A 19,388-nucleotide genomic window follows, 5' to 3' on the forward strand; every position below is an offset into this window, starting at 1 on the left:
TTCTGGGGTTTTTTGTTTTTGTTTTTGTTTTGTTTTGGTAAATTTGTTGTTGTCCTTCTTTTGGTTGTGTGAGGGGGCCAAGTGTATCTACCTACACCTCCATCTTGGCCAGAAGTCCATTTGTTTAAAGAAAAGTAAAAAATGGCAGTGAGGAGGATTAAGTGTGGGTGGGTGGGTAGGACAGGGGAGAGTAATGGGAAAAATAGGGACAACTGTAATTGAACAGCAATAAAAAATTTTAAATAATAAAAATAATAATGAAATTTTATTGTTGTTTTTTACCAAGTTCTTTAGCCTAATCTAAGAGACCCTACATCTCTTCTACCTTATTTCCATCGCTCACATGCCCAGGTTTCTTTTGTACCCTGGTATCTTTAAAAAGCTCTTTAATGACTCTGGTGTTTCTGACTTCTCTTATTGAATACCCTTGTTGATTTTACTTTTAACTCGGACAATGTTTTCCCTTCTGTTGTTTTCCAAAACATACTATGTTTTATTTTTAATATAAGTATAGTTGATATATAACATTAGTTATATTACTTTCAGCTATACATTGTAGCGATTTGGCATCCTTATACCTTGTGATCACCCACTAATTCTAGTAAGCATTTGTCACTTTGCAAACTTATAGGATATTATTGACTATGTATCCCTTCACGTTTTCTACTCATCTTTCCATTCCCCTACCCTCTGGCAACCATCCCTTTGGTATCTGTCTCTGGGAGTCTGTTTTTGTTTTACTTGTTTATTTTATTTTATTTATTTATTTTTTAATTTTAATTTTTCCATTACCATTTATCCCCCTTACACACTCTTCCATCTCCACTCATACCCATCTCCCTGAAGTCACCACACTGTTGTCCTGTCCATGAGTCCTTTTACTTTTTTGCTGGATCCCTCCACCCCTTATCTCCTTCCCCTAGAGTTGTCCGTCTGTTTCTATCTTATTTTTTTCAGATTTCACATGTCCGTGAAATGAAATGGCATTTGTCTTTTTTTGTCTGCATTATTTCATTTAGCATAATACCCTCTAAGTTGAGGGTATCCATCAACTTAGTTGGATCCATCCATGTTGAGGTACAGGGCAAGATTTAATTTTTATTGCTGTGTGATTTTTATTGTTTATATATACCACATCTTCTCTATGCATTCATCTATTTATGGACCTAGTTTGCTTCCATATCTTGACTATTGTAAATAATGCTGCAATGAACACAGGAGCATATGTATCTTTTTAAGTTAGTATTTTTGTTTTCTTTCAGATAGATACCTAAACATGGAATTTCTGGGCTGTATGATAGATCTATTTTTAGTTTTCTGTGGAGTCTCCATACTGCTTTCCATAGAGGATGCTCTGTTTTGTAGTCCCACTAACAGTGCACAAAGGTTTCTTTTTCTCCACAATTTCACCAACACATGTTATTTGTTGACTTATTTATAATAGCCATTCTGACTGGATTAATGACTTAAGTGTAAGGCCTAAATCCATAAAGGTACTAGGAGAAAACATAGGTAGTAAATTATTTGACATCAATCTGAGTAATATCTTTTTGGATGTGTCCCCTCAAGCAAGGGAAGCAAAAGCAAAAGCAAATAAATAAATAAATGGGACTAAATAAAATCAAAAAGGTTTTGCACAGTGAAGGAAACCATCAAAAAAAAGCGACCCACTAAATAGAAGAATATATTCACAAATGATATATCTGATAAGGGGTTACAACTCAATAACCTGAATAGACAGTTCTTCACAGAAGACATCCACGTGACCAATAGACATAAGAAAGGATGCTCAATATAACTAATGACCAGGGAAATGAAAATCAAAACTACAATGACACCACATATTAAGTTTTTCTGTCTTCTTTATGATATGGTTGCATGTCGTTCTTGTGTTCTAGAAAACCTAATTGAAAAATGTAGATATGCTTCCTGAATGATTTTGACTGGATATGTCTAAATATGTCTGAAGAATTGATGTGTTGTATATTGCAAGAATCTTATATGAGGGTTTATATGAGGGCTTAGAGCCTTGAAAAATGTAAATTTATTTAAAATAAAACAGTTCTGCACATTGAAGTACTACACCATATTTTTTTTCAATCCCACATTAACTTCAAGCTACTTCTATGAATGTGAGACCTGTGCTACAGAAAACAAGATGACCTATATGTTTGGGAATTCTTTAGTTATATCTTTCTTACAGTTCCATAGTTTGGAAGTATGTTCTTTACTTCTTGATGCCTCCAGTTTATTCCTCAATTTCTTTTGTCATATTATTCTTTTGAAAGGTATTAGTCTCGATAGACATAGCTTATCTAAATATTAGTGGCAATAAAGGTAGTATAGCATAAAATGAATTCATTAATAAGTTACTAAACAAAATGAATATAAAAAACAAAAGATAGGTAATTGGTAAAAATATGCATGAGATTCTTACATAAGAACATATAAATACTACTCCCAATCATAAAATAAAGAATATTACTCTTAAGAAAGTAAAGGCAATGAAAAATACTTGTAAAACAGAAGAAAGAATATGATAATAAGAAGTAATGAGTAAGCTTTTACTCTCAGTGAAATATACCTGAGGTTTAAAGACATACAATAAGTGAAACAAATTAGAAGCAATAGGATTGACAAGGATACAAACTGAGTTAAGGAAAGGAATGTCAAATTTTAAAATAGGTCAAATATTACATAGATAAAAGATTAGATAGATAGATAGATAGATAGATAGATAGATAGATAGATATAACCCAAGAGATGATGATGCATAAAGAAGTTAGGCAAAGATGTTCTTATGACTTAGACATATCAATAATTGATGCACCTGAAAATTATTAACACTATAAAAGTAATGAGATAAGCCCTGGCTGGCGTAGCTCAGTGGATTGAGCGCGGGCTGGGAACCAAAGTGTCCCAGGTTTGATTCCCAGCCAGGGTACATTCCTGGGTTGCAGGCCATAGCTCCCAGCAACCGCACATTGATCTCTCTCTCTCTCTCTCCCACTTCCTCCCTTCTCTCCCTAAAAATAAATAAATAAAATACTAAAAAAAAAGTAGAAAAAAAGAAGTAATGAGATAAAAACCTGAACTTCCAGATCAAATGGCATAGGTGTCCAAAAGAAATTGATAAAATGTTATAAATGTTAATTGATATCCTTCTATATTATTGAATTAATAGAGTAAAATAAATATATCCTCTATAACTTTGGAGGAATGTCTGCTTTCAGTTATAACCAAGATAAAAAGTTATGGGTATTTAGAGAAACACAAGTTACAAAATAATTAGAAAAAATTGTCCTTTGCAACACTATACAACATTCAACATAACTGAGAAACAAAGTTTTACAAATATTAGGGAAAATAAGCATGAACCAAGAATTCCTCCCTCACCCCCAGGCAAGTTATCATTCAACTATTAAGACTGAAAGTCTCAAAACACGTACACATAAAACACATGGAGACAATAGCATCCAAGCATTCTTGGGGAAAACCTGAAAATGTTAAAATTCAGCCAAATGATGTAATATAAATTAAATAAATCAAGGATAATAAAATTAGAGTACAAAAGGCTTTCAGTAGGCACTGAATACATTTAAATATATAACAATTAAATGTGGTACATTCTATCAAGGAGAAACTAGTGAAATAAAATATGGCCAAATGATATATCATGCAGCCTTTAAAACAAATAAGTCTTTTTATTACAGTATGGAAAGATATCTAGGATGAATCTGTTATGCTAATTTTCCTATCTATAACCAATGAGTGTGCCTGTCTAAAAGTCCACCATATATAAACAGTCTGTCTGGGTGTGTTCATTAGACAAAGTGATATAATCTACTTTAATGTATAGACCAGAAAATGGATGATGAACCAAACAGAATAGAATTTTATGATTTGCTGTATAATTGCCAAAGGTAAGTGTTTTGTATCAGCAGAAAGCGTCCTTCTGTATATGGTTATTCAGGGATACAGGATTGTAGAGACTTTGCCTTCCTCAGTGTGAGGTCTCCAGGGTCAACATGACCATTTTGAGAGGAAAAATATCACACAGGAAACCAAGTGGCTTCATGGTCTATGGCCTGAAAGTGAGACACACTTCCACTAACATTTCCAGATAGTAATTAGTCATGGCTACACATATCTGCGACAGTGGCCATCATATGTATGCCTAAGAAGAAGCGGAGAACACAGCAGTGGAGAACCTGTCAGTTTCTTCCATAGCATTCAGGAAAAATAAATGAGGAACTATGCTGCTGATTAAAATACTGAGATATTGAAATATGACCAGAATATGTTTATCAGCTTCCTTTTATAAGGACAGGAGAATATTAAGGCTGGAGGATACATGGGGGTGCTGTTCTGGAGGATGTGATAGCACACAGGAGAAGGAAAAGTTTAATCAAGAGTTTGATGAAAAATTTACATATTCTGGGTTGTGCCAATGCTGCTGCCTCTGTCAGGAGACCCAGCCTTGTGCAACCCCACTGTGTTCTTCTACATCATCAACAAGGAGCAATTGGACTGTTTCTCCTTTGAGTTGTTTGAACACAAAGTTCCAAAGAGAGCTGAGAACTTTTGTGTTCTGAGCAATGGAGAGAAAGGTTATAAGGGTTCCTCTTTAAAAATTATTCTGGGGTTAATGTGTCAGGGTGGTGACTTCATATGCCCTAATGGCACCAGCAGGAGTCCACCTAAAGGAAAAGCTTGCTGATGAGAACTTCACCCTGAAGCAATGGGTTCTGGCATCTTGTCCATGGCAAATGCTGGACCCAACACAAATGGTTCCCTGTTTTTTATCTGCATTGCCAAGGCTGAGTGGCTGGATGGCAGATGTAAACTTTGGCAAGATAAAAGTGACATAAATGCTGTAGAAGCCATGGAGCACTTTGGGTATAGGAGTGGCAAGACCAGCAACATCACCATGCTCACTGTGAACAGCTCTAATGAATTTGACTTGTGTTTTATCTCAGCCACTAGATGGTTCCTTTTGTAAGTCAGGTGAGTGCTCCTCTACCGTCATCAGCTCTCAGTGTTCTATTATTTTTGCTTCTCCCTTCAGTTCCTTCCTTGGGTGCATATTTTTTATCACCTTCAGAGTCTAGTTAGATTTCAGAGTTTAGTTTATAATTATGAAATAAAAACTAAACAACAGTTTATAAATTTTACCTGTTTTTTAGTTCCATCCAAATCTGATCAAAGGATAAAACCATCTTTCAAATACCTGATACCATTTTATATACATAAACTTAGGAATTAGATTAATCATTTTGCTGTATGAGGAGGGGAGTTACTTGACACTCACATGTTACAAACTAACTCTGAAATACAGACATTGAAATTTATTCAAATCTGTTTTGCTATTCAAATGATAAAACTCCCTTTTCATTTACAATTGGTTTTCCTTTTGTGGATTGGTTTTTCAAATGCTCTGTTCAAATATCAGGTTTGATCCCTCACTAAACTGGGAACTTACCTCATAGGGAAATAATTCTTTCTCTTCAGCTTTCTTCATAGTTGTAGATTGTGATTAAAAACAATACACCCAATGCCTAAAATCCCCATTTCCTTACTCTCATCTTTTACATACTGATGAAAGTAAATATTTGAATAAAGTAAGTTTTAGCTCTATCTCTTTAAATATTTTAAATATAAGAAATCTTTTCTGAAAAATATGGGTTAATGTATAACACCATCTTGAGATTTAACAAAACATTAATGCATTTTACATTTTGTCATGTTTTATTACTGCCTACCACCTTATTTACAATAAAAATAATGCGTTGTAGAGATATCCATTAAGAGATTTCATGAGAAATGACTTCATTCTCACTATGAGACTAAATGTAGGCAGCAGCACAGTACTGCTCAGGATAAATGACTGTTTGATGGGATGATTATACCAGAAGGGATAACCTTCTCTGTGGTGCACAAAAATTCTCAGACTCAGAAATCCATTCAAATACAAGTAGGAATATCCCTGAGAGACCTTTCCTGGCAGTGGATGAGAGCTTTTCCCTTTAGGACATTCGGAGGTCAGTGCTTACAATTTCACCAGTTACCAATGTCTATTTAAAGTGTCCCTTGTTAGAGATATTATAGGAATATAGATTCTCCTCAAACGTATTTCTAAGAGATAAGAAGCATTGTCAAGAACAAGAAAAAAAAAGAATGTATCAAAAATATAGTATAAAACTGAGTGTAAGTTCTTCTATGAACCTATAAATGAAGCCTTCACAAATAAAAATGCATATGGTAGTCAAGTAGAAATCAGGCCACAGAGCTTAAAACCAAAAATAACCTGTGTGCGGAGAATCATCTCCACTCTTTCATTTCCAGAAGTAATTATACATGTGGCATAACTCTGAAAGATTACCTTCCTAGTCTCTCTCTGTTCTCAGACTTTAGAGTGTTATGGATAGAACTAGGGATGAATAAGAAAATGCATATAGTGTGGCAAACTTAGGTATAATAAATTGTTAAACAATACTAATGATTTTGAAGAGCTTTATCGTCCCCAAGATTTACATGCATGTTTAACCACAGATCATTTTTAGAGTCACTTAGCTTGTTTATACACTTTGGAGAAGTTTGGGATAAATAGGATTTCTTAAATCTGAAACTTATTAGAAGATATGTTTATATGCATTTTGGGAGCTGAAGATCAGGGAGGAGATTAGATAAGTGGTGCAGCAACTTTGGAGTTGATTTTAAATAGGTAGATATCTTAATTCAGTTATTGTAGTAGTGAGTTCATAGGTTATACTGCAGAAAATTTGGACAATCTGGGAAAAGTGAAAAGCTCTTTTAGTAGTGGACTACATTTTTCTTAGTGCCACATGACATATGCATTATTTATACATAAATTATACAGTGATCATTTAATATTTTAGTAAATGATAATTATAAATGTAAAATTGTAAATTGAAAATATAGATAAACAAAAGAAATGTGTGAGTGTGTATATGTGATTACAAGTGTTAGATTACAAGGGTTACCCAAATCATTACTAAAAGACTATTTAAATAGAGTGATTTGTATTTGATCAAATGGTAATTTCTTAATAATCATTTCTTAAATCCATATTGTCTTTGATTCTGGAATGATTGCAAATGAGATATGAAGTCTATTCAGAAGATATCCAGCCATGTAATATGAAAAATGCAGACATTTATTGGAGAAGATACAAGAAACATTACACACAGGACAATGACACCTCAGACCCTTTCAAAATAGGCACCTTGAGACCTCACACAGTTCTCCAATTGTTATCAGCCACTGCCTCGTGTTTTCCTCAAACTCATCACAATCTGAAATCTCTTCCCTTTCAAAGGTGATTTTAGTGTTGGGAAAAGCTACAAGTCACAGGGCACCAAATCTGGGCCATAGAGGGGCTGAGTTACCTGGGTGATTTGATGTTTCACCCAGAAACTCTGCATGAGACAGTGATGCATGAGCAGGGACATTGTGGTTATGAAGCTGCCAATCATTTGCCCATAGCTGCAGCTTTTTGAATCATCCAAATAGTTTCTGCAGAGGAATGTTCAGGCTTAACATAAAATCTGATGCAGATCCATTGCTCTACTTGCTCAGTCCTTTTGAATGTCTAAGCGGACACACAGTATGCATGCCCACTCAATGGTGTCTACCACCCCCACTGACTAGTACAGTGAAGTCATTATTGTCTACACATGGTTGTATCAAGTCCACTTTCTTTGGCTGCCAAATCACATTAATGCCGTGCAAACCATTCTTGTTATATTAATGATGGCTGGACTTTTTCTGGACAGACTTCATATATATGAAACCAAAAAACTAAATTCTTACATGCAATGGGTGTGCTTTCTACTGGCATTTAGACTGTTGATTTCATTAATCCTTTCACGATTATTTTCAAAGTTGGGATTTTAAATGCATACCGCTTTCTCAAACCCTATATATTTATATATTTTTAAAGTGTTATAAGATTTTTTATTTCATTCTTCATAGGTTTGGAGTTTGGAAAGGCAAATACGTTCTCTCCATTTCACAGATTTAAAAACAATAACAACACATTTTAAGTAGTTTATCATGGGTCATATTGAGGAAGCACTTATCCTTATTCCTATTCAATGCTATTAACTATTTAGTTATTTTCATCTCATATTTTGGGATCATATACATTCAGGATCAACCACATATGTTTTTATTTTGGAAAACTTGTACAAAGATAAAATAATTTAAAAGACATTTAGTTGTTTAAAAATATATATTTAACTGTTCTCTATACATGAGAAACCATGAAGGAATACAAAGATAAAACAGAATATAGATGCATATGTTCAGAATACAAAGCAGGCCCTTTAGAAAAGTTCTGCCATATTCTTAGTGCATCTCTGCCTAGCAGAGTATTCCATCACTTCCAGTATGAAATATGCCTTGTTTGAGGTCCTACCAGTAATATGCAGAAAAAGAGGCAGTTGTGGATGCTGGTTTAGTCTCAAACTAAACTTCTTTGCTTAAATTAATTTATTTCTTTTTTTGTTCATTTTATGGACTGTTTGTACCACCTTTTTGTTATTTAAAATCTTCAAGGTTCAAAAATACGTGAAACCATTTTATACATTTCAGCATTACTCAGTTCTGAAGCTTTTAGTCATGTCATGTTGTCTGTGAAATATTTGACAGATATGCTCTTTCCCTGAGCATCACATTTGCTTCCACAAACATATCTCAGACTATACGGAATTTGTAATTTTCATCACTGCTGACAGGACTGGGAGGCACACTTTTCTCAATTGACTTGGTGTATGTTTTTTATATACATAAATTATGAAAGCGGCATTTATTTGTTTGCAATTTTAAATTCACAGAGCAGCAAAACAGATTATAACATAGACTTGTTTAAAATTAAATGAAAATGATATTCAAATTATTTGAAAATGAAACACTGTATTTTGTTATGGGAAGTTGAAAGTATTTGAAACAACAAATATGCATGTTAGAAGAGATGCAAAGCTGATAAACACTGTAAGTTAAATAATTTGTTCTAATAGTGCATATACTGCTTTCAGTACACATTGCTAAACTACTTTAACATCAAAGAGTATTCTGCCTGTTGGATTCAAGATAGTAACCTGCCTTTTGTTTCAGTTTTCAGCTTGCTGCAAATTGAATCATTATAAATTTGAGTTGCAAAATCAAATTTATCATAAAAAGTTGTAACTGACCATTAACTACTGTGTAATGTTGTAAACATGACCCTATGGTGAAACTACAAGACATCCTGTTCTAGAACATGACAAACAGTTAAGAGGAACAGGAAAAGTCAGTGTATTTGTCACTGGGAACAAGAAAGATAAAAGGAACATGATCTCATACCATTTCATTGTTTTCTTCACAATTTTAAGACATGCACTGTGATCTTAATAGCAAATGCCTGGAGAAACAGTGCCTTCATTTTAAATTAGAGCTATGTATATTTAAGAGATTGTATCCGCATTTTCAATGAGTTGCTTCTCTATCTTAGATATTTTGTTTTAAGTGCAACAAAAGGCCAACCTCAAATTCATTCCTAATGAGCCATGTGTTAATGTCAAAGTCTCTGCTGTCCACTCAAATGCCAAAGAACACATCTGACTTTATAATGAGCCAAACAGTTGTCTCTTCATAATCTCAGTTAGCCTTCTGTTAGATAGCTGCATCCCAAATTTATAATGCAGTGGTGGAGATTGTTGCTGGGATGGCTGACATCCAATCAAAGATGTGAAACTTCTCAATATTGTGTCAATCTTATTGCCAAGTCTTTACCATTCCATCTCTACATTGAATAAAAAGACCCAACAAATTCCAAATGGAATGTTGCCTGATTTTGATCTACTCTGTACATTAATGAGGGAGAGATCAAAACCAGATAAAAGGCATCAAGGCAATCAGCCATGGCAGGGTTGTTGGCATGTAGGCAAAACTTTGGAATGGAACTGCTGAAACTTTCTTGTCCCTGGAGGACACTTTTTCCATCTGACCACCTAATTTCTTATGCTCCTAGGCTGTAAACTTTGTTTGGTTCCTGATTTGACACTTGATGGTATTAAAAACATTTAATGTTTACCTTTTCTATTCTCTAAGTAATATGTCATATTTACTTAACATGAAAATAAATGTCTTTACATAGTCATGGGTAGCAAAAAGGTTATCTAGAAATTAGGGGAATTTAGGATATTTTGGATGAAGTATTGTACATACAATATTACAGTTGTAAATTGAGATTAGATAGATAATTTCATCAAGTCTGTAAAACTGAGGGACATATACATTTTTTGTTTCATTTCCTATTCAGTCTGTACTAATGTGAATTCCTAGGTATATTTTTCAAGTAGTTACTCTTAAATATTTTTTCCTACAACAATGCCATGACTTCTGCTGGCCTCTGGTTTTCTAGAAAAAAAAAAGAGGCTAATTTAGGCTAATCCTCTAAATGTTGGATCCCATATTCCAAAAGTATCTTTTTTTGTGCTCTACATAAGAATCTCTATCTCCATAGTAAACTTTTCTGATCCTATAAATTAGCCCAAATAATAAATGTCTAATGGTTAAATTATCATCCTTACAGCAGCATATGGAAAGGAGAAGATTGTGTAAGAAACTGCTCAAAACCTTTCAGATCATATCATATAAATAATCTCTTAGTATGGGAGTCTTTGGGGATTGTGCCAGACCTGGATTTACTAACTTTGATGACAGACCAAAATTTCCTCATTAACAAAATTGGGCTTGGAATTAGCTTCTCCATGGAGTATCTGTAAAAATTAATTATACTTTTCAAAAATGTTTCTAGTGTTGTGCCTTACAGAGAAAAGACATTGGGTAAGTAGAAAATCTATTGGAAGAATGGAAAGAGGATGCCTTTCTAGTGAAGGTAACATGTGCTCCAGTCCCAGAATTGTTGTGACTTAAGGGAAATTACACTGTCTCTCTTAGACACATGTCCTTGCCTGTTAGGTGAAAATACTATTTCCACTGTACTATCTATTGTACGAAATGTGTTATGCTTATATTAGACAATCCTATGTAAGTCTATATAATTTATGCAGAAAAAAAAAGATGCTCATTTTTTTTCCTGCCTGTGAGTATGGGATGGGAAGCAAAGTGATGAAGGGTAAGAACAATGTATCTGGAACAAAACTAACCTGCAGGTCAAATATTGGCTTCCAAGTATAAAAGGAAAATTAGAATATTCACATATTAAGTTGGAAAATATTTTACTTTAGTAATGATAGAAACATATAAAAATACATTAGAAGATAAACACATTAGTAGAAAAACTAACAGAGAGTGAAATGTTATTGTCTTTCATTGGTGAGAATGTGAGAATTTTTATCTTTCTTGGACTTTCCAAACTGTTTACAATGATATTGTAATTTTTATGTTTCATTTGAGGTAGATGAATGCCTAGCTTCTAACACCACACTAAGCCTAAGAGTGGTCTCTGACCATTGAAGGAAGGGAGGACAAATACTATTAAAATTATGTCATTGTGTAAATAGCTACATGCTTCATGACTGTATTAGTTTTTGTTTATTTTAAACAAACTTTCTTTAAATATCTATTTAAATATCTCCTAGGTTCTAATTAATGTATGTAATCTCTTTATGTAATGTATATCTCTTTTAAGATATATAAGGTCTGTCCAGAAGGTATCCAGCCATGTACTATGAAAAACAGACATTTATTGAAGATACAAGAAACATTGTACATAGGACAATGATACCTCAGTCCCCTTCAAAGTAGGCACCTTGGGACCTCACATAGTTCTTCCAGTTGCCATCAGCTGCCCCATCATATTTTCATGAATCTCATCAATGGTCTGAATTCTTTTCCCTTTCAAAGGTGACTTAGTTTTGGAAAAAGCCAGAAGTCACAGGGTGCCAAATCTGGGCTGTATGGGGCTGAGTCACTTGGGTGATTTGATGTTTTGCCAGAAAACTCTGCATGAGATGTGATGTGTGAACAGGTGCATTGTCATGAAGCTTCCAGTCACCAGTTGCCAATAGCTGTGACCTTCTTAATCATCCTAATAGTTTCCATGGAGGAGTGTTCAGACTTAACACAAAATTTGATGCAGATTCATTGCTCTACTAGCTCAATCATTTTGAATGCGAGGGCCACACAGAACATGCTCACTTAACGGCATCTACCTCCCCCACTGACTAATACAGTGAAGTCATTATTGTTCACACATGCACAGTCCACTCCATTCTCCTTTGCTGCCTGTTTATATCAATGTCATGCAAACAATGCTCATTATATTAACAATGGCTGAACAATTTCAGGGTAGACTTGTATATTGATAAAATTCTGCCATGTTTAAATGACATCAAATATATCAAGTATGTAGGAATTGATATAAGAAAAATATGTAAAACCTGTACATTAAATTTTTAGAAATTGAAAAGCTAATTCTAAAATTGGTATGAAAATACAAAGGAACAAAATAGTAATGATAGATTTGAAAAAAGCAAAAGAGTAGATATTAACCAGTTACCCCAATAAATGTTAATTTTATAAACAAAATTTTTTCTAAAAGAAAAAAGGCAAAAAATGAAATACATTGTCAACTATTGAAACTAATTATAAAATTATTGTGATTGAGACTTCATTAACAAAGAATAAAATACAATGATTGAATGGATTAATTTACTTCAATGCTAAAAGTGAAAATTAACACAGTGATGCAACTACAAATGGGGAATATGGGGAATTGGAGGGAGGGAGGGAGGGGGAGAGAGAGGGAGAGAGAGATTGAGAAAAACAGATATTGAGAGAGATTGAGAGATTGATTGATTCTAGTTTCTCCCTATAATTTCAGTTTCATATATCCAAGGATATACTAGGGCACATAATTTTGTTGTCTAATATTTATCTGAAATCTCAAATTTAGCATGTTCAAATTTAGCACCTTGATCTCTTTTAGTTTTCTCTCCAATGTGCGTCCCTCTCAGTAAATGATTTTGCAGTCAGTTTCAGCCAGAAATATGGGTGCTATTCTGATTTCCTTTGTTTATTTTTAACTTCACTCTCTTTCTATTTCTCTCTTTGCTACCACTGACAATGTAGTCTAAACTACATTTATTTCTTGTACAAAACAAAGCAATAGTTCCCTAATTGATTCCTTGATTCCATTCTGACTCACCTCTTTATGGTTTATTCTCAGTACAAGAGATTGACACTTAAAAAACATATCACACTTCTGTACAAAAAATAAAATAATAATGATAATAGAACTAAGAAGAGGGGAGGAAATTTCAAGGGAAAGGAGGAAGGGTTTACAGGAAAAAGTATAAAGGACACATGGACAAAAACTAGGGTAGATGGAAATGGGAGGGAGGTGGGAAGGCTGGGAGGATGGGCTTGGATGAGAGTAAAAGACAGAAAACTGTACTTGAACAACAATTAAATAAAAAAATTTAAAAAATGACTGGCACCTTTTTAAACTTCTGCACATGCTTTCTCTTACGTACTATACTACTATACCCAGGTTTGCTAATATTTTTTAATTCTCTTCCCCATTTCACATAGCTAGTACCTACCTTAAAATACTTTGAATATGTTATACCCTTCACCTGGAATGTCCTTTAACTTGATCTTTGCTTGCTATATCCTTATTGTTGTGTCCACAGCTTTCACACTACCTCCTTCACCTCGTCATTTCATTTAAAGTAAAATCTTGTATACCTAGGTTCTTTAATTTTCAGCAAAATACTTATAAGCTGATATATATTTATTCACACAACACCCAATAGAACATAAACTTCTCATAAACAGGATCGTTATTCTAGCTGTATCCTTGGCACCTAAAATAATGTCTATACCATATGTAAGTTTTTCATATTTATTGTTAAATACTGAATGAATGATAGGTTGCAGTGAAAAGGCATATTTTGACAAGACCAGAGATTGGATTAGGACTGGAATATTAGACTTGGAGTAAGTAGAAAAAAAGAGCACCATTTGGTGTGGTTCAGTGGATTGAGCACCAGCCTGCCAACCAAAGGGTCACCAGTTCATTTCCCAGTCAGGGCACATGCCTGGGGTGCAGGCCAAGTCCCTAGTGTGTGCAAGAGGCAACCATACATTGATGTTTCTCTTGGTCTCTTTCTCCTTATCTTCCCCCCTCTCTAAAAATAAGTAAATAAAATCTTTAGAAGAAAAGATTCAAACCAAGATAAAATATTAAAACAGCCCCATTGAAAAGAACTAGTCATATAAGCACAGAAGAGATGTGTAATAAACATGTACAACAGCAACATCCTCCTTGCATCTGTGAAAGGAAGACTATTTTCCTCTAGTACTAATGTGGAAGAGCTAGAGGATATGGAAAGTGTTTCACCAGCATTTGCACATTGCCAACCTAATGTTGGTTACTATATTTCTATGTTCAATACCTCTAAATTTACTAGCACTTTAGTGATATTGGTCTCCTTGAGGTATTGGATGATATCATGAGTGATGCCTAAAATTTAACTAAATATATTATCTCTAAGGGAAGCAACACAAGGCCATGAATATTAATATTTTAAATGATTAAATTGAAGAGTTCAGTATGAAGCCCTAGTATTTCCATGAACCAAACAGAAAACTAAATGTTACATGTTAAGTGTGAACCTTAGTCTTATGCAATGTGGTTAGAGGGCAAATTAAGCCAGCTGAAGAAATGTCTATTTGGCAGTTGAGCTGATTATCAGTTACTTCACAAAATTATAGTGCAACTGTATTTTGATATTTTTCTCAGATCAGTTTTAACACCTCAGTGTGAAATTCTGCTATATACATAATTGATGAAATGAAGTAGAATTTACAGTGAATTTTTTTTGTTCATTGATATTTTCTCTTCAAAGGAAGATGCCAAAGGGAAAACTTAGTGTTCTTCTTATAGAAATTTATTTCAGATTAGAATGAATGAATTACATGTTTTTCACATATTTTGAGTAGCTGCACTGGTATAGGACCTTGATACCTGTGCAACTTTTTACCATCGCACTAACCTAGGTCACTTGTATTAGGATCCTAAGTTGTTCTTTCATTTGACCCTACATAGGTGTACTAAGTACTTGCCGTTTATTCTAACTGTAATTTAGATAGTCAGGATACTTTGCTGTAAATGCATCTCCTTTGAAATTGTAGTAATGATAAATAGTATATAATAGGCACAATTTAATTTTTTTATTATGAAACCATAGCCTGTTCAAACAATATAGCTTTATTTACTGCTTATTTACCACTATTTAATATATTCTAAGAATTGCTAATAAATATTAAAGCAATAAATGAATATAATCAGCATTCTAACTACTATTCAGAATTATAATTCAGTGTTCACAAAATAATTTTTTCTCTAGTTGAAAATGTTTGTGCTATGTATGAGAAAACAATGTAAATCATATAAAACATGTGGTTCAGATTTATATATATATTTTTTGAAACATTAGGAAGTTTATTTTATTTTATTTTATTTTATTTATTTATTTTAAAGAGGGAAGGGAGGGAGAGAGAGAGAGAGAGAGAAACACCAATGTGCGGTTGCTGGGGGTTATAGCCTGCAACCCAGGAATGTACCCTGGCTGGGAATCGAACCTGTGACACTTTGGTTCCCAGCCCGCGCTCAATCCACTGAGCTACACCAGCCAGGTCAGATTTATATTTTAATGATAACCTGTAACAGAAGACAACTAGATGATTCAAGAAAATAGCTTTAGTTATTAAAGTGGAAAAAATAAATAATTATCAATAATCTACACATGTGTAACACTTTGCGTAGGACTGCATTTGAGGATATAGTAGAACTATTAATCATGATGAGAGGTGTAAATTACTAGCTGTGATTTTATTTCATTTTCTGTTGTCTAACAATTGTTTTTGTATTCCCATCTTGCTTCATTCTTCTATGGAGATAATCCAATATGAATTCCCCTTCTCATATTAAAGATATTAATTTTTGTTAAGAAATAAGGAATGAGATTTTACCAGTTCTTGAATAACACTCATATAAGTATATGGATATGGATTTATTTAATCACCATAAATGCTTATGTATTTACCATATACCTTTAAACCAAAATTCATATATAGTTTCAAAATATCCATGTGATTTTATAATTATTTTCTCTATAAACTAAGAGCACTTAAGGTAATATATTATTCTCAAACATACTCTAATGAAATAATAATTAAGATTAGCTAAATATACATATTTAACACATTTTATGCATTTTATGTTGTTAAAGATTGTAATACACTATAGTTTCAATAAATACACTACAGCTTATATTTTCAGGTAAAACTCTTTCACGCTATTGCCTATATTTTACATTAACAGATCATTAAAATTCAGGATAACTACTTTATGGAATGAATCAATCACTTAAGAATTATTATATAGAATATCATTCAAATGCTCTTCCTCCTTAAAATCAAACAATCAGCCTTTGCAAAAGTGTTGCTTTTGATTGTATGCATCACTTAAGCATGTTGTATTTGAATATGCATATGCCATATATAGTTAACAAATCTGAACAAATTTAAAAAGGATCTCACCCCAGATGACAATTAATGATATGTAGAATAATAACTGTAGCAGAGTAGAGGAATCCACTTACGTTTGGCCCCAGACTTAAAAGATCCTGCCATTTCTTTATAAACTCACATGATAACTGAATAACAATTTAAACAACTTACATATGTCTTCCTTCTTTCCTGAGATAGGCATCGGGTCCTTGTAGCATGAGCCTAGAAAGCTGGAATTGAACTGTCAATAACTAAACACTGTTATGAGATTATCACAGATCTTTCTTCTAAGTTTATTCAAACCATTGACTACCTTATATGTGCTGTGTTGTCGAACTTATCTCAGGCCATGCCCAATCTATTACTGCAACTTCCCTGGTTGAAAGCTAAAATCTAGATTAGATCGCTCTTGTTTAAACCTCAGCTTTGCCACTAAATCTTTGTTTGACTTTTGGGAATTTACTTAATTTCTCCATACCTCAGCTTTCCTATTTATAAGGAGAAAACAATGATACATAACTACTATGATCTGAATCTTTGTGTCCTCTAATAAGTCTCCATGATGAAATTAGATGGTGGGGCCTTTGGGAGGTGCTTAGGTCATGAGGGTGGAATTCTCATGAATCGAATTAGTGCGGTATAAAAGAAACTCCAGTGGAATCCCTTGCAACTTCCACCATGTGGGGACATGAGAGAAGGAAACAGTTGTACGTCAGGAAGTGGGCCATCACCAGAAACTTACCGTGCTTGTGCCTTGACCTTGGGTTTCCCAGGCTCCATGTGTGCAATATATTTCTGTTGTTTATAAGCTACCCAGTTGGTGATATTTGTTATAGCAACCTAAACTAAGGTATTAGCTAATAGGTTTCTTATAAAAATTAAATCAATCAGTATGTCTAAAGTACTTAGCAAAATGCCCAGCATAGACTAAGTGCTCACTGAATGTTCAATTTCCAGTTGTTTGCTATAGTGGAGATTCTTGGTCTGTGTAATTACTCTTTTGTGGTTACTCTCTTGGATAGCTTTCTACTCTTAAATATTTGGTTTTGATAGCTCTGTATTTAATCAAAACTTTGCTTATGTCTCATTGAGTAGATCCTAAGTATAGTGAACCTGGTCATATTTAATGACCAATAACTTAATGAGTGGATATATATCTCTAAAAACTCACAATTATAATTATATTTGTATATTGTGCAAAAGATAGACAAATGTATAGAAATACAGATTATATGCATAGGTTACTATACATTCACATATTCCCTAGCTCTGTTCATTGAGAGGCCTAGGAGCAGTGACACCCCAGTAATAACACTTAGTTTTAAACACCATTATTCAATAAAAGTAATAAAGTACTTGAGAAAAAATGGTTAATTCCCATGGCTATTGTTAGAGAAGAGAAAATGCTAGATGAGGCTGAAATTTCTTGTAGTGTCAGAAAATAAAGACTTTTTTTTTGTTATTTTAAAGATGGAGTATTACCAACAGAACATAAGATCCAATAAAGATGCTCAAAGCTGGGAAAAAATAAGCACATGATAAATGATATTATTGAATTATAATCCACAGTATAAATCAAATATCTATAATCCATATGGATAGAAGTAAATAAATAAGTGGATGAGAAGGGAGAGCTCTTCTAAGTGGTAGTAGTTAAATCAATAAATATATTACTTTAAAAAATAAAAATGTCTTCACTAGGCAAACATCACAGATATATTTCTTATAAACTTACACACTTACACACTTAGTTCCTTATAAACAGGATCCACTTGTAGATGCTAATGTTAGTAAAAGTTTCAGAAGAAAGATTTGTATAGTATAATTACTAACTACAAAGGTAAAAACAGCCACTTTACAGTGGAGAAGCCAGAAACCATCTTAACTAAAATTTTAATGTCCAAACATTACAAGTAAAGACATACTAGCATTCAGAATCTTGTAATATGAGAAGTTGAGTCCTGTAGTATTTTTGCTGAAAGTACATAACTTCAGTCTAATCATGAAAAACCCAGATTCATCCATACTGAGGGAATTCTGCATAATGAGTTCAAAGTGTTCTTCAAAAGTATCAAAGACATAATGAAGAGGGAAGCATTGTGGACTTGCAACCGATTGCAGGAGACGAAGGGTGTGGATGCAGTGTGAGAACTTGGCTAGAGCCCTGAAATGATAATCAGGTCTTAGCAGAGCAATTTGGTAAAATTTGAAAACATTCTAAAATTTAATATGAGTATTATACCAATGTTAATTCTCTATTTGTGATGATTTTATAAAATGTTAATATGAGGGAAATTTGGGATGGGTATAAAGAAAATATCAGTACTATATTTCCACCTTTTTGTATGTATAAAAATAGTTCAAAAGAGAAAAAAACATACTTGCAAACCACATATCTGATTAGGGGTTACTATCCAAAATATACATGGAACTTATACAACTCAACAGCAAAAAAAAAAAAAAAGGAAAAAGCAAATAACCCAATTAAAAAATGGTTAAAGGACCTGAATAGATATTTTTTACAAAAAAGACATACAAATCATCAACAAGTACATAAAAAGGTGCTCAGGATTACTAATCTTCAGGGAAATTCAAGTCAAAACCACAGTTTGATACCACTTCACACCTATAAGGATTTTTATTATCAAGAATACAAAAAGATAACAAATGGTGATGATGTGGAGAAAAGAAAATCCTTGTACACTCTTGGTGATGTTGTGAACTGATACAGAGACTATGAAAAACAGGTTCCTCACAAAAATTGAGGAACTACCATATGATCCATTAGTCCCACTCCTGGGTGTGTAGCTGAAGGAAATGAAACCATTGCCTTGATGAGA

At 33.4% G+C, this 19,388-nt stretch overlaps 1 pseudogene; it reads left to right on the plus strand.

Moving 5' to 3' along the window:
• Positions 1-4,741: 4,741 nt before the first annotated feature.
• Positions 4,742-19,388, plus strand: part of LOC123820424 — a 130,398-nt pseudogene continuing 115,751 nt past the window's right edge.

Source organism: Phyllostomus hastatus, unplaced genomic scaffold, assembly GCF_019186645.2.
Source record: "Phyllostomus hastatus isolate PE091 unplaced genomic scaffold, TTU_PhHast_1.1 phas_contig_348, whole genome shotgun sequence".
NCBI lineage: Eukaryota > Metazoa > Chordata > Mammalia > Chiroptera > Phyllostomidae > Phyllostomus > Phyllostomus hastatus.